General features: G+C 42.3%; 1 protein-coding gene across 5 annotated transcripts in view; it reads right to left on the bottom strand.

The window, feature by feature from the left end:
• LOC101844322 (protection of telomeres protein 1) overlaps positions 1-4,948 on the bottom strand; it is a 44,606-nt gene extending 39,658 nt beyond the window's left edge. For 2 of the 5 annotated variants that reach the window (XM_040737872.1, XM_040737869.1), the window contains exons 1-2: positions 4,824-4,946; positions 359-421 (exon numbers count right to left, since the gene is read on the bottom strand). The gene's annotated coding sequence lies outside the window, so the exon portion shown is untranslated. Of the gene's footprint in view, positions 1-358; positions 422-4,650; positions 4,776-4,823 lie in introns of those variants that run through there. The other 3 variants (XM_040737873.1, XM_040737874.1, XM_040737871.1) reach the window with 2 other exon arrangements.
• Positions 4,949-9,031: the final 4,083 nt, after the last annotated feature.

Raw genomic sequence — 9,031 nt, forward strand, 5'->3', positions numbered from 1 at the left:
AGAAGAGGCTGAGGGAGACACTACAGCAAAGTTTTAGCAAAAGCAGCTTTACCTTAAACAGACATTGTCTACACGATGATGAATGAAAGCATTATCTATTAAAATCACTCACGTGTGTGTCCTGTGAAATACACACTATGAATGAAAGCATTAGCTATTAAAATCACTCACATGTGTGTCCCGTGATATACACAATCACATGTGTGTCCCGTGATATACACAACACTATGATGAAAGCATATCTATTAAAATCACTCACATATGTGTGCGTGTCCCGTGAAATACACATCTAAGAAGGTATTACTTCTAGAGGACAAGTAAAAAGCTAAGCAGAAATGTAGTCATGGACACCCCATACCTTAAGGTCTAATCTTCAAAACAGCTGCTTTATTTCCAAATGTTAAAGAAATAAGAATTTTCCCTGGAATGGAGAGAAAAATGTTAATTAAGAAGACTGGTTTTTACCAATATACATGTAAAAGTTAGAACATAACTTAAAGCATCCAATATATTTTTTACAGGGTTTCTCTGTGGCTTTGGAGGCTGTCCTGGAATTAGGTCTTGTAGACCAGGCTGGTCTCCAACTCACAGAGATCTGCCTGCCTCTGCCTCCCGAGTGCTGGGATTAAAGGCGTGTACCACCAACACCCGGCAGCATCCAAATTTTTTTATCTTTGAGATAAAAATACTGTTTCAGAATACTAACAAAAATATAAAGCCACTTGGAAGGTTCTGGAGACGGGTTCTTACCAGGGACTTACTACTACAAATGTCTCTACTACAGCCTAACCTCTATACAGAAACCACTGCAGGTTTGTGGGCATAAGTGTGCACAAATGCAGGCGCGCGCACACACACACACACACACACCCACACACCCATCATCTGTGCAAGTCTGCACTGGTGACAGCCTTGCTGCTAATTACTACAGCTAAGGATCATGGCCGTCTTCAGAAAGTATGCTCATTGCCTTTAGAAGCTGGCACTGCCCAGTCCTTGAATATACTCACACTTTACTATGCCACGTGCCAGGTTACAAAGCTAGTCTATTCCCTTCATTAATCTTTACAGCATCTTTCTCTGAATCTCATCTGAACCATCTGTTCAGGAAGTCAATATATCACGGTAAAGTAAATACTAGGTCACCTGAGAAAAACATGAGGACCTCAAAATACATATGGTTCATAGCTAGATTTCTAAATCCTTACTTAAGATACAGAGAAACAGTGAAGTTACCCAAGCTTTGTTTCATCCCATAACACTATTCCTTAAGAAAATAAAATAATGCTTGTTTTCAGAAATTTAAGAAGGAAAAAAAAATCCAAATGTAAAATGAAAACACATAAACAAGAATGAGGCCAAGTCAATACACTAAGAAACAAGGACAATTTAGTCTCCACTCCAGTCAACTTAAAAAAAATTATCTAGTCAAAAGTACCGAAAAAAGGGTTTCATCACAATACTTTTCGTAGTTTCTTTTGATTTTCATATTTAAATCTCTCTCATGCACACACCATGGACTCTTTGTCAACATCAACATGGGTATCTGTAGGATTTACTGAAAAAGGTTTACAAGTCAATGCTACAATACTCTTCCACATTACATTCCAGAATTTAACATAATTATCAGAAAGGCTTCAACTTTACTGATAAGACAGAAACCATGACAACTGTATTCCTAACAGAGACTTCCAGGGAGAGGCAGGCAGATCCCAGGCATCTTCCAAAAGTTATACAGACTATACAGAGAGACATTATCTCAAAAGAACAAAATAAAACGTTTAAAAAAAAGTCATCCTTTGGTGATCCTTCATGGAAGGCCTCACCCTCCCTGGGAAGTGGATGGGGGAAGGGAAGATGGGAGGGAGAGGGAACTGGGATTGATATATAAAATAAGATTCTACTTTAAATATATATATATATGCATATATACATACATCATACATATATACATACATACACACACACACACAGACACATGTCATCATCAACTAAGGGTGTAGACAATTCATGACTCAGAAGGAATAAAAATAGCAAACAGCTGGACAACCTGAAAAATTTCAAAACTTTCCTTGACCCACTAAAGGAGGTCCAGGGCAATAAACTACAGAGTGAAGGAAACAGATTCCTCAGTGAGACAAGTTTCATATACAGCAAAAGGCAGACACTCTAGTACCTGAGGGAAAATTTACAGAACACTTTTACTGGATTGTTGAGGCCAAGAAACGCTTCACAGGGCACCTGGGAGCTGCTAACCACGGGATTAGTCATTCAGAACAAATGTGAGGTGTAGAGAAACAAGCCTGTGTGTTTGGTGAAAACCCAGTGTGGCTGAAAGAGGACAGAAAGACAGAAAACAAAGCCCACCTGCTATTAGAGGAGCAAAGCCCAAGCCCACAGTTAGGGACAGCTCAAGATGGTCCCACACCAAGACCTCACCACAGACCCACACTTGAACTCAGGGCTTAAATGTGAATCTCCCCTCATCTTGAACAGAATGGCTAGTGATTACAGACAGCTAAGCTTTCTGAACTCAGTGCCACTGTAGCCTAGTTGTTCTCCAAGGCCTTTTAACTCTTGATTTTTATCTCAAGTCTGAAACAAACTATCCAGATTTAAATGTCACCTCTACCTCTTATTAGCTGGCTGACCTCAGGAAAATCACTTAACCCTTCTGAGTATGTCCAAACTTATAAGGTATAAATCATTGACATCATAGTTTCGCGATAATTAAATGAGTTAACACACACAATACCTAAGACGACACCAGGCAGAGAGAAAACACTCAATAAATGCTGCTTGCTTGTTATTAGCACTAGATTACTAGTTTTTTTGGTTTTTTTTTTTTTCCTACCCACCTGCTCCCATTGTCCTTTCTACTACTAATGAAAACCAGTTATCAGCTTTTTGTTTTGTTTTGTTTTGGTTTGTTTTTTCAAGACAGGGTTTCTCTGTATTGTTTTGGAGGCTGTCCTGGAACTCGATTTGTAGACCAGGCTGGCCTCGAACTCACAGAGATCCGCCTGCCTCAGCCTCTTGAGTGCTGGGATTAAAGGTGTGCGCCACCAACGCCCAGCCAGTTATCAGCTCTTACCTGCACGACTGCCACTGACTAATTGGGTTTTCTTCCACTACGCTTGCTATGCCATAACTATACCATATACTCTTTGTGCTGGAGGCAGCATGGCTTAAACTCAAAAGTGAGTGATGTCTTTCTCCTGCTCATATCCGGTGTGAGACATCCATGTCGCTACTGTAGAATCCAAATTCCTTGGCACACACATGACTTTTCTCATCATCCCAAAGAAAGTAAAATAGTTACCCAGAAAGTCCCAGCTCATCTCTCATAACCTAACCATCAGAAACAAAAATTTTCTTATGTTCACCTATCAAAGTGCTACTGGTCCATATTAGTTAAAATTAAAAATCACCTTTTTTATGGTGACTAGACCTCTTTGTCTTTGTACCTCAGAAACATATTCTAGTGCATCACAAAACATGTTTGCTAAGTGAAAGCAGGAAAATCATGAATTAGCATCAAAATATTCAATCTCAGATGTATGTAGTGGCAAAAATAAAAGCCTATCTTAGGCACTCTCACGAAAATACTAAATATAAAACAGGTGTATAGTTTTTTTAGGAGGAAAATGCATTCTGAGTTAACAAACTTACCTGGATGTACATCTTGCTATAATCACACCCTGGCTATAGAAATCTAAAACCTAGATTCTGCAATTTATTCAGTGACTGAACTTCCAGCGCCCCTTTGGATTCCTTTATTAATGAATTGGCAACAATTCTGCTTCATAATGATGTCCACAGAAATTCAAATAGAAAGACAAAATTCAAGTTGTCACTTGCTGCTAGGACACAAAGAGCAACATTTTATCCAAAATAGCGCCCATAATTTGCCTTAAATATCTTTGATACAATTTTGGTTTTGCTTTCTTTTTTTCAATTTTCTTTTTTAACCTGATAGAAAGGCATAATACATAAATATATTTTAAAAATCTTCAACTACCTGGTTTTGCTTTCTTTAATAAGCTAATTTCAGTGTTGGGATGCAGGTGTTAGAAGAACATACGACTTTACAGGTCTACTGTAATTATAAACACACAGCAAGCTTCTTTGGGGTTGAAAAAGAACTACTCTTCACTTACCTTTTGCATTAAAAGCACTTTTAAAAGCTATTTTTAAGATCTGTAGCCGGGCATAGGGGCTCACGCCTTTAATCCTAGCGCTAAGAGTCAAAAAAGCAGGTGAATCTCTGAGTTCGAGGGCAGCATGATCTACATTACACTATTTCGGGACAGCAAGAGCTACATAAACAATCTCTAAACAACAACAAAGATCTGAGAAAGTTTCACTAACTTCACCACGGTACAGTATTTTAAAATATACAATGGGGAGAAGCTAGCTTGCTTCCTGTTTTGTAATCCCCTTTGGCAATTTAAAATTTTCGTGCATGCGTCCTGTACCAAAAGCTTCTTCATTCCACGAATATTGGGTGCCTCCCCCCGAACTCGTAAATAACCTAGAGAAACGGCTACAGAAATTAGCTGTGCAATCTTTCTTGTGAAACTTCTTGCCAGGGTCACGCACTAACATCACTTCTTTAATGCGAGGGGATTCACGTTCCCAAACACTGACCTGCACCTGGGCCGGTCCCCGGAGTCACTAGCCCCCCGCAAGATGCTTAACACAGCGGGTTAAGGCCGCTGGCGACACAACGCATTTTCTGCACACCACCCCAAATGTGCAACTAAACAACCCCCGCTCTTTCATCCAGGCCCCGACCGGCCCCGACCCCTGAATTCACTCACCCACAAGACAACCGGAAACCTAGCAACTGTTTCAACACACGCAGATGTGACTTCCGGAGCCCGTCCAGACAGACACATGCGCACTGCACTAGCCCACTCACAGCTGGCTGGGCTTCACAGCGCTAACCGGATTAGGAGGCGGGACCTCGGTCAAGCTCCTCCCAGGTCGTCACGGCAACTCAGGATGCGCGCTGCTCCTCTTTGTACGCCTCCTAGTGGATCCCTAGGGAACACCGGAAAGCCTACAAGAATTAAAGGGTTTGCTTGCTTTCTGGAGTTCTAGATCCTGAAGCCAATAGCAACTCTATTCAGAACCAGAGTCCAGTTTCTGTTTAGTAGCCCGTAGCCCTCGGAGGCAGCAGCTTTAATTCACCTTCTAAGTTAAGCACGCAAATGCAATTTTGGCAAGAAAGTGAATACACAAAGACAGCAATGTTATTTGGTTGTTTTTATCGCAGTTTAGGGCTTATGCGGATTTTCAGGCAAGTTGAAGAAGACAACAGAGAGCACTTTGTTAGTCTGAAGGTTTTTCTTCCTTGACTGTATTTTTGGCTGATCAGAAATCGTCATAATTTAGGAAACTATATAATAAATAATTTTGGATTATAGAAAGCTGAACAAAAGTGTATATGCTTCACAGGTTTATCATTGTTATGGTGGAAGTACCCAAGCCCTCCTCCCCTCTCTCCCTTCAAACCCTGCTACTTCTCAGAAGCCCAACAAATGATGGCCCCTCCCCCACAGATACTCAAGACCACTTGCACAGGGTGTTTAAAGTGCACCCCAGAAATCAGAGTCGTGGTTTTTCTGGTTTCCTTTCTTGTCTCCTCTCTGGGAGACTGGAAGGTCATCAGGGAGCATTGTATCCATTAAACGTGGGCTTTTTAAAATTCGTTTTGATCTGGTCTGATTTGGATTGCTACATCGGCAGAGAGGCTTATGGGTACAGAAACTTTTCATCTGGAGGTCCCATTAAGGGGGCTGTTTTTCCCCCACTGGCCCAGGGCCGTTTGGCAGGAAAACATCCTTCTTCACATCTGCTCTCTGCCATGCTAAGATCAGCTTCCGACTGGGAAAGTTGTCCTTTCTAAGTCATTGCCTTAGAGGCTCAGGGTCTCCTGCAATTTTCGGGGTGTCCTGCCAAAGATGTGGTCATGCCAGTCCCCAACCTGTTACTGGGACAAGGACCTGCCTTGTGCAGTGGGAACCCTGTTGTGCCAGGTTTGTGGAATCCCAGAGACTAACCCAAGGAGTCAGCACTCTGATGCAAAAGCAAAAGGTTCCATTTATCGTTCAGCTGGCCAGCCGGATCTCTTTCCATGCTGGAGGAAATGAGATGCCCACCAGCCAAAAGGAGATGTTTTCAAAGGGGCAGACCATAAGGTTGAAGGTAGCAAATTTCAGTTTCCATGGTTACTTAAGGTCATACAAAGTACAGAGTAAAGCAGTAACTATATATTTTAAGCAAGACACATTTGAGTAAGATAAGACAGGGCATGGGCTTGCAGGGTTACGGGCCCTAGGGTCTGTCAGCTAACCCCTGAGCGTGGGGATCTTTACTATCAGCATCTAGCAAGGAATGTTAGCAGGAGAGATGGTTACCTCCCCTTCTCTGAGAGCAGGGGCTCAGGCACCAGCCATGGCACTCCTGGTTTAAAGATTTTCCTTTTCCATTGTAAGTTCCCTTACTCTGTATAGATTTAGGGCCCAGGTTTTTAAACTTTTATTAATTTTAATTTTTGGTTCCTCGACCCTTCTTCAGAAGACTCTCTGTTCAAGGGATGCTCCCACAGTTCCTTCCCCCCCCCCACACACACACACTCTGTTTTTACCCAAGGCTACCACAGTGGATGAATTGCCTTAGGCTTTGGGTTCCAGCATAGACTTGTGAAATGGTCACCTGCCATTAAAATAAAATGCTCTTGGACTGCCTTTTACAAAATCTTTTTAAGAGTCGGGATGTTCTGAATGCCCGATTTCTCTGTGCACTAAGGCCTGACCTCTGTACGCCCTTGACAATGGGACACCACGGCCACCAGAGGGAACTTTTGGTTTTACCATCCTTGGTGATCTTGAAAATTTTTGCCAGCATGGGGACAAGTGAACAAAACCCCCATGTGTCTATGGTTTTGTTGGCTAGGGGTTACGGTGCCTCCAGATTCCCACCTATCTGAGAACGGATACCCAGAAAATTCTGCCCTGACCTTGCTCCTGAGACACTGGCCCCTCCCCTTGCCTGCTCAACCCCATGGGGCCATGCAACCTGTTCCATTCAGTGGCCTACATTCCTCTCACTCCTCCCCCATCCACCTCCTACCCTTCCTTCCCCTCCAGGACAAAGGTTGAGTAACAGCTTCCTCCCTACCCACCTTCCTCTTTTCCCCTTCCCATTACCACCCTCCCCATCCTCCCAGGCCACCTCCTTGTCCTCTCTACACATTGACCTATACTTGACCTAGCTTCCCCAGCAGGAGCCACCATCCTAGCAACCTATTTCATTTCTCAGTCAGCACCAGATATTAGAAACCAATAAAAAAAGGCAGGGGAGGGGTCCCCAAACTCCCAGACAGAAATTGGCTAAAATGGCTTTTAAAGTTTTCAATGCCCAAAGAGGTGGCCTCCTGACAGACAAGACCATGCTCAGAGCCTAAGCCTTAGCAGCTGCCCTGAGGCTACAAGGGGACAGGGGAAGTTGACCACCATGAGGCTCCATCCGACGAGGCCATGCCTGCTGACAGCCTAGACACCGGAAGTCAGAATGCTCCTGGAGGCCCAGCCTCACCAACATCGGCAACTGAGACAGTGCCAGCCTTCGAACTACTCAACCTAGAGGAGGACTGAGGCGGTCATTTGGTGGGCTTTCTAAGATGTAGCAGGGTTGGAAGGGAGATAGGGGAGGAAGGTTTGGGTGGAAACTCCACCATAACATCCCAGACTCTTTGGTTCATGTCTGGCTTCTTCCTGCTGACAAGGGAAGATGTCGGGGGAGGGGATTGTATTAAATAGGTATATTGCTTTCGGTAAGATTGCCATTTTTTCTATGTTGATCCAAGAGCATGGGAGATCTTTCCATTTTCTGGTGTCTTCTTTAATTTCTTTCTTTAAAGACTCAAAGTTCTTGTGATACAGGTCTTTTACTTGTTTGGTTAGCGTTACCCCAAAGTACTTTATGTTATTTGTGGCAATTGTAAAGGGTGACATTTCTCTGATTTCTTTCTCAGCCCTTTTATTGTCAGTATAAAGGAGGGCTACTGATTTTCTTGAGTTGGTCTTGTATCCTGCCACATTGCAGAAGGTATTTATCAGCTGTAAGAGTTCCTTGGTAGAATTCTTTGGGTAGCCTATGTAGACTATCATATCATCTGCAAATAGTGAAAGTTTTACTTCTCCCTTTCCAATTTGTATCCCCTTGATCTCCTTTTGTTGTCGTATTGCTGTAGCTAGAACTTCAAGGACAATATTGAAAAGATAGGAGAGTGGACAGCCTTGTCTTGTTCTTGATTTTAGAGGAATTCCTTTGAGTTTCTGTCCATTTAGTTTTATGTTGGCTGTTGGTTTGCTGTATATAGCTTTTATTATGTTTAGGTATGTTCCTGTTATCCCAGATCTCTCTAAGACCTTTATTTATCATGAAGGGGTGCTGGATTGTGTCAAAGGCTTTTTCTGATCTAGTGAGATGATCATGTGATTTTGGTTTCTCAGCTTGTTTATATGGTGGATTACATTGATGGATTTTTGTATGTTGAACCATCACTGCATCCCTGGAATGAAGCCTACTTGATCATGGTGGATGAGTTTTCTGATGTGTTCTTGCATCCAATTTGCCAGTATTTTATTGAGTATTTTTGCATCAATTGAACATATTTTCTCTTCCAGAAACTACTCTTACTCTCCTAACCTATCTACGTATCCATTTTTTGTTATTTTCTCTTTCTCCCAAAAAGTTTAACGAAGCATAAAATGAAAATCATAACAAATAAATAAAACTCAATAAAGCAAAAGAATATCCCAAAAGATGGAACTGGAAGAAACCATCCTAAGTGAGGTAACCCAGTCACAGAAAGACAAACATGGTATGTACTCACTCATATATGAATATTAGATGTAGAGAAAAGGATTTCCAGCCTAGAATCCACACCTCCAGAGAAGCTAGGAAAGAGGAGGATTGTAAGAGAGACATAAAGGGCCCCTCAGTGAAGGGGAAAGGG

The sequence above is a fragment of the Mesocricetus auratus genome, unplaced genomic scaffold (genome assembly GCF_017639785.1).
Source record: "Mesocricetus auratus isolate SY011 unplaced genomic scaffold, BCM_Maur_2.0 Super-Scaffold_100676, whole genome shotgun sequence".
Lineage (NCBI taxonomy): Eukaryota > Metazoa > Chordata > Mammalia > Rodentia > Cricetidae > Mesocricetus > Mesocricetus auratus.